Genomic DNA, 8,054 nt, shown 5'->3' with positions numbered 1-8,054 from the left:
GTAGGTGTATTCTAGATGAGTTGTTATATATATATTGATGATGACGTTTGTATTTTACCACTGCGAAAACACATTTAGTTCTTGTGTATGGACATTGTTTTACTTTTGGGGCCTGTATTTATATAACTGAGCACTTGTCTTTTATTAGGCATGGATACTTCTGTGCACAACCAAGCAATGTGCTTTTTAAAGATTTTAGCATCTTTGAATGTATGATTAAATCATTGATTCAAGCGGGCAGACATGTTGGTCCCAAGCAGTGGAACTAAGTTTCCTGTGTATGGACACTTCCTCAGGTACCTTGAACAAAACTTTGTTGGACTTTTTAATTTGGTTCCAAATTAAATCATAAATTATATTTTGAATAATAGCACTGTGTGCCCAGCTATATTCTAGTTTCTTCTCTTTTTTAAATGGTCTCAATTGTTTTAGTTACCTTTCTCTTGTAGGGTTGTTCTTTCCCCCTATTGTATTTATTTATTTTCAAATGTATGTGCCGGCCTTCCCCAAATTTCCTGTGCACACAGAATTCCTCAGATACTTCAAAGAAAACTTTGTTGGCCTTAAAGGTTTCACTGGACTGAAACCTGGTCCCAAGTAAATCATAGATTATATTTTGTATAATGTATAATAGCACTGTGTGCCTACATATATTTTAGTTTCTTAAAAAAAAATCCCAATCTCTTGTTCCCTTTCTCCTGTAGGATTGGTCCTATCCCCCTTATTTATTTTCAAATTTATATGCCATCCTTTCCCAAATCTATACATCACACTTACTCAAAGCAGCTTTTTGTACCATGCTTATCTCCCCTTTACCTTTACAACAACCCTGTGAAGTAGGTCAGTTGGAGAGACAGGGACTGGAGCGAGGTCAACCAAGCGAACCTCCAGATTAATCTCTATAATCCACAGTCTAGCCACCCCTGCTTCAAACCCGAGGACTATGTTCTTAAATTATGGAGTGGGGTGGTGACCCCAGAACTTTTAAAGCTGCTTCTCCTTGGAGGAAGGCTCCAGGGCTGTGACCCGAATTTGCTCAGGGGCACCGATTTCCACGGACGCTGCACCCTCGCTCTTGCGAACCCCCAGCCCAGCATCCCTGGGCAGGTCATCGCCACAGGTGTGTCGCTCACCTGGATTTCGGGCATGCGCACCAGTCCATCCAGGGGAAGAAAAAGAAATCTCTGTACCGCGCAGTTACCACCAATGGACACTAGGAGGCGCGCGAGCCTATAAATTCGCTGGTTGCGCGTCTCAATGAATCAAGGAAATTCTATTAACAAGGGTATGAGATTAAAAAAAATAGAAAAAGTCTTTAAAGACTCAAGGAAAACAGAAAAACTGATAAAGAAATTTCATGAAAGTTCTGGGATGCACTGTAACCCCCTTTTAAAATTCCTGTTTATGGGCCTGACTAATCTCCAGACTAAAGACATAAGTTACTCTAGAGAAAAGAGATGCTGTGGAGGGGAATTTAGGGATGCCAACCTCCAGATGGGACCAGGGGATCCCCCGGTTTTACAACTCTTCTCCAGGCGACAAAGATCTGTTCCCCTGGAGGAAATGGCTGCTTGGGAGGGTGGACTCAACAGCATGATACTCCCTTTAGGTCCCACCCTGCCCCAAATCCCAACTGCTCCCAGCTCCACCCCTAAAATCTCCAGGTATTTCCCAAACCGGAGCTGGCAACAGCTTGTGTTAAGTCCTCATTGGGGGACAAGGGGCTTTGCCTTAATCTCCTTGCCTCGGATTTGTTTGTATGCCTAATCCACCTGTTGTATTGTCCACGGGATAGTTTACCCCATATATGTTTACATCCCCACCCTTTTGGTCTACTGCGAATTTTTATTGGCTGGATCCAGCAAGCCCTATTGACAAGGAAGTTGCACAGAACACAGAAAAAAATGTTATAGACTTTCTGCCTGTGCTTCATAAGTTCTGGGTAATGAACTGAAGGTGCATAAACTATCCTGATTGGCCATTTGTGCAGAATAAAAAACAAGGAGACCCAAAGGTAGGTCATAAATAGAATAACCTTCTCCTTCTCCTCCTCCTCCAGGTGAAGGCAAGGATTAGCCAATGTCAGTTCTCCCTCCTCACCAGCAGGTGTCAGTGTTACTCTATAGAAAGAGGCCGGCTTCCCGTGTTCTGGTGGACACCTGGGAAAGTTCAGGCACAAAGATCTCTAACATCAAGGTCTGTTTGTGCCCTAGGACAGGGGTAGTCAACCTGTGGTCCTCCAGATGTCCATGGACTACAATTCCCATGAGCCCCTGCCAGCGTTTGCTGGCAGGGGCTCATGGGAGTTGTAGTCCATGGACATCTGGAGGACCACAGGTTGACTACCCCTGCCCTAGGAAGTCTTTATTACGTTCCTCTAATCTCATTCTTAAATTCTGGGTGGAGGGAGGGATGAGAATAGATAATTTAAGCCTCTCACTTCCTAGCTGTGGAACTTTTCTTCCTTCCTTCCTTCCTTCCTTCCTTCCTTCCTTCCTTCCTTCCTTCCTTCCTTCCTTCCACTCCCTCCCTCTTCCTCTCTGTCTTTTCCAGTAAGATGCATAATGGTAAATGAAAGACTCCCTGCAGCCTTGTTTGAAATGCAGCGCTATTCGGATCTTCTGTGCCACTGGAGTAGAGCAGCCCTAATGCATTGGTCATGAAAAACAACACAGTAAAAAATGTGGGTTTTCTTTGACTTCAGCAAACACCCTTATTTATTTGATTCTGCAGGAATTTATATCCTGCACCTTCACCTGTAGATCCCAGGGCTGCTCACAAGTATACAGAATAAAATAATCTAATACATTTTTAAAAATGCGTTAAAAACATTTCAAACATAACCCCACCATCACCCTCCCTCCCACCTAGGAACTCATTCTATTGTTTGAATAAAGTTTTTGCCATCGCGAGCTTGAAATTCTTTTTCTTACATTCACAGAATCAGCATAAAGGGTAGCCAGCCTCCGGTAAAAAACTTCCAAAAGAAGAGAACCCACTGCCTCTCGAGGAAGCCCGTTCCACCGAGGAACTGCTCTGTCAGGAACTTCTTCAGCCATTTCTTTACATGGGTCATGTTTTTTTATTTGACAGCAAGAATTGGTCCCCAAGTCATAGCCTCTAGTTTTGAAAAGATGTTCTGATGCGCAGATGTGGGAAGCCCCCAAAACTGGAGCATTGCCAAGGCCTGGGCAGCACCAGCAGCACTAATTGGTATCCTTTGAAGACAAGGTTTAGCATTGTGTTGTAAACATCCCTATTCTGAATCGCGTTTTCACACTGAAGACTTCCTGCTTATCAGGATTATCGAATGTTCATCCGGCTTTCAAAAAATGCATTTGAATTCATCGACCAGCTGGGCCAAAGGAACATCTGGCGGAATTTATCTTCTAAATCTATGGAAACATCTGAGTATTAAAGTTCAGAGGCAGCACACAGGGGTAGTCAAACTGCGGCCCTCCAGATGTCCATGGACTACAATTCCCAGAAGCCCCTGCCAGCATTCGCTGGCAGGGGCTTCTGGGAATTGTAGTCCATGGACATCTGGAGGGCCGCAGTTTGACTACCCCTGGCAGAGCATTAGACTAGGATCAGGGTGAGCTGGGTTCAAATCTCTGCTTTGCCATGAGAATTTGCTGGGTAGAGTTGCTGACCTCCAGGAAAGAATGAGGCAAAAAAGAAAGAAAGAAAGAAAGAAAGAAAGAAAGAAAGAAAGAAAGAAAGAGATTCCACAGCTGGGAAGTAAGAGGTTTAAATGATCTATTTTAAATCAATTTTCAAAATGGGGAAAAAATCTTCCCGCAAAGTACATTTTTGTCAATATGTGTCAATTTCAATTGCTCATAATAAATGGATCAAAAATTGCAAAAGGTCTAAGCGAAGCATAGACAGTTAAATCTGTTTCTATGCTATGTATGTTATCTATTATAAATGACGTTCACAGGGAAATACTTCTTTCTAAATTTCATCTCTTATTTTTTGTCATTGATATAAGTCCTGAAGAAGGCTCTGCAAAGGTTGAAATTGATTTTTCTGGCAGTCCTTAGATTTCCCCCCACTATTTCTGTAACATTTATTATGAACAGCTGAAATTGATACCTTGACAAACTTTACTTTGGAGAAAGATTTTTGTGCATTTTGAAAAGTGGATTAAAAAAGCTTTCTGATATATTTGGGGAAGGGTTCTTCTTCTTCTTCGTCTTCTTCTTCTTCTTCGTCTTCTTCGTCTTCTTCTTCTTCTTTTTCTGCCTCAAACAGTTTTTTATTTTATTTTAATGAAACCTGAAATTATTTTTGATGGGGCTGGATTCATATAATTTTGGATAATTTTTTTAATTGTTCAACTGAATATTTTTATTGCAAACGGCCCTGAGCCAATATGAGGAGGGGCAGTATAAAATGTATTATTATTATTATCCTCATCATCACACCTTGCACTGTTTGGCCATTCTTTTCTTGGAACCTCCAGGAAGCAGCTAGAAATCTGCTATTTTAATTTGGATTCTTCAGATGAGGTGAGACTGGCCTGGTAGAACACTCTGCTGAAGGGGATCAGGGGCCCGATGGACCTCAAGCAGTTCCGCAGGGCCAGTCTCAAAGCGGCTGACAATCACCTTCCCTTCCTCTCCGCACAACACCCTGTGAGCTTGTTCCACCAGGCCTATGGCTGAGGCCAGACAAAACATCAGACAAAGTGCCAGATACAACATCAAGGAGAGCTGGCCTCATTGCTAAAAGGATAGAAGGAAGATCGATCTCCCCTCCCTAAGAAAGAACTGAAATTTCTCCCAGATTTATTGAAATGTGGCTGAATGTAGATGACAGAATGTTTGAGTACTTATTCGAATCACAGACTTGGAAGGGATCTCCAGGGTCATCTAGTCCAACCCCCTGCAGAATACAAGAAATCCACAACGATTAATATTTACACTTGTTTTTAGTACCAGGAAAGGCGGGAAACAAGAACAAAGATTATTTTTGCTATTATTGCTGTTGTTGTTGTCATTATGTTCATCTCTAGGTGATAAAGATCAGTCCACTGTGGAAGGTGGACTTCAAGGCATTATGCCCCATTGACATCTCTCCCCCAAACACTGCCCTCCTCTATCTCTATCCCAAGAATCTTGAGGTACTTTGGACCTACTGTGGAGTGACATTGGGGCAGCCACGCACTCCCACCTAGATCTACCTCACAGGGCTGTTGTAGTGAGGCTAACATGGAGAAGGGGAGACTGTTGTAGGCCACTCATTCTACACATGTCCAGAGAGTTGGGAAATTCCTGGAGATGCAGTTAGTTGGCAGTTTTAAGTATGGCCAAACAGCTGGCACAGCGGCAGATCTTATTCAAGGGAGACGGGGAGGAGCTTTTTAACATCATTAGCAATCCATGAGAACTTCTGGGGGGGGGGGGTGGAATGGCAGAAGAGGGTGGTCCCTGGGAACCAGGTATGGCCATGACCAGAACTGAGCCAGTTTGGTGTAGTGGTTAGGAGTGTGGACTTCTAATCTGGCACGCCATGTTCGATTCTGCACTCCCCCATATGAAGCCAGCTGGGTGACCTTGTGCTCGCCACAGCACTGATAAAACTGTTCTGACCGAGCAGTGATATCAGGGCTCTCTCAGCCCTCCCCAGGCTCCACCCTTCAAGCCGCCAGGCATTTCTCAGGCCAGAACTGGCAAGCCCACAATCATACAGAATAGCAGGATTGACCCACAAGCCCAAACTTCTGTTGGTGGCAACACCAAATCCCAGGACAAGTTGGATCCATGTGGAGAGTGGTCCTTCTGTTCCAAATGGAATCAAATTTGTTGCAAAGATAGAATTCTTTTTCTGTTGGTTCTTGAAGGGAGGGAGGGTCTCTCCTTTTGAGAAACACAGAGATGGCCACGACTTGGAGCTTGGTGCTGAGGGCCGTGTGCTTCCTTGTTGGAGCCAATCCGTCTCTCGCTTTTCCCGCCCCCTTCAACTTTTCCTAGCATTATTGTCTTCTCCAGTGACTCCTGGTCTTCTCCTAACCCTGTGGTTCTCAACCTTCCTAATGCCATGACCCTTTCATACAGTTCCTCATGTTGTGGTGACCCCCAACCATAAAATTATGCAATGGTTCTTCCACAGAAATTAAACCGAAACTGATCAATGGCATGAAGATCCATGGTTCATGATTGTATAGAAATTGGTTTATTTCCCTGTGGTTTCTCAGTTTAGTTCTGCCTCTTGTCCCACCATGCCGATCTCGCTCTTTTCTGCTGCTCCAGACAAACAAACGCTCCATCTTGATCTACCCTGCAAGGCTGTTGCGTGGATGGCCATGCTGCTTGTCCTGTCACAACCCCTGTGAAAGGGGTTGCGACCCAAAGGGGTCCTGACCCCCAGGTTGAGAACCGCTGTCCTAACATGACCCAAGTATGGTAGCCTGATAAGAAGAACCCTGCTGGATCAGGCTAATAGCCCATCTAGTCCAGCGTCCTGCTTCATGCTGCCTCAGTTTGGTCGATTCAGCTTCTAGGACGTGTTTTTTCTCTCTCTCTTAATTAGGCTGTTTAAAAAAGCAAATCTTTTTGACTTTTCCGTTTGCATTTTAGCAAATTGTCCAGAGTCTGGAAACCGGACCGGAGTCCTTGGCCGGGGAGACGCTGTCAAAGGCCCCGCAGCCTCCGACCTCTCGTGCCGGGAAAAGCACGCGGGCCAAGAGGGGCGGCGGGATGCTCTGGTCCCCCTCCAAATTAATCATGTTTACATCTGGCTCGAGACAGCGTCAAGCAAAGATGTGTTTCCAGTTAAAGGCCGAGGCTGCATCACAAAGGCAGAACGTCTATTAGTTAATAGCCGGTATCATTTTTCATGCCTTTTAAAGCCATAAATATTTTAAATATCAAAGCATTTTTCTTTGGTGTGTGTATGTATCTCTTTCTCCTAAGTGCCTTGCCATAATGGCTTTCCTCTTCTCTCCTGTTCGACTCTGTTTGCCAGAGTTGACGCTTGATGTATTCTGAAACGTCCTGCTCAGCTTCTATACCTCCGCAACATGTTTCTGACACAATGCCTTACCCATGTGCTCGCTTCCAGAGCTTTTCATGTCCTCCCCCCCCCCTCCCTTTCTTTTTACAGAGCTTTCAAGCACGAGATTTTTTGTAGGCCCACATTGAAGAGGGCAGGCGAATCCCTCGTGTGTTCACTCATTACTACACAATAGTGCTCACCTCCAGATAGGTGATTTTTAAGGTTTCCTTTGCATGGTCCATGGGCGGATTGCCCAAAGGGAAGAAGAAGAGCTGATGTTTTTATACCCCGCTTCTCACTCCCTGAAGGAGTCCCAAAGCAGTTTACAAACCTCTTTCTCTCCCTCTCCCCACAACAGAAACCCTGTGAGGTAGGTAGAGCCAAAAGAGCTCTGGGAGAATTGTGAACGGAGCAAGGTCACCCAGCTGGCTGGCTGCAGAGGAGGAGAGGGGAATCAGAAGAAGAAGATGAGTTGGTTCTTATATGCCTCTTTTCTCTCCTGAAGGAGTCTCAAAGTGGCTTACATTCGCCTTCCCTTTCCTCTCCTCACAACAGATACCCTGCGAGGGAGGTGAGGCTGAGAGTGCCCTGATATTATTGAAGAAGATGAGTTGGTTCTTATATGCCTCTTTTTTCTCCTGAAAGAGTCTCAAAGTGGCTTACATTCGCCTTCCCTTTCCTCTCCCCACAACAGACACCCTGTGAGGGAAGTGAGGCTGAGAGTGCCCTGATATTATTGAAGAAGAAGAGTTGGTTCTTATATACCGCTTTTTTCTATCCGAAGGAGGCTCAAAGTGGCTTACAGTCGCCTTCCCTTTCCTCTCCCCAAGAAACCCCAGAATTTCATGAAACCCTGGCTCAGAGAGCGTGCCCTAGAAGAACAGCAGAGAGGAGAGCATTAAATCTCACTTACATAAATGCTTGGCGTAGTTGGGGCGGGGGGCTGTTAAGTGGTACAAATATGTGGCAAGGGACCCACAGCTTGTAGCCTAAGTATTGACAGGATATATTAAGTGTTACAGAAATGACATAACAGAATCTCCGTTCAAATC

The sequence above is a fragment of the Paroedura picta genome, chromosome 7, assembly GCF_049243985.1.
Source record: "Paroedura picta isolate Pp20150507F chromosome 7, Ppicta_v3.0, whole genome shotgun sequence".
Lineage (NCBI taxonomy): Eukaryota > Metazoa > Chordata > Lepidosauria > Squamata > Gekkonidae > Paroedura > Paroedura picta.
This window is presented reverse-complemented; position numbering follows the sequence as displayed.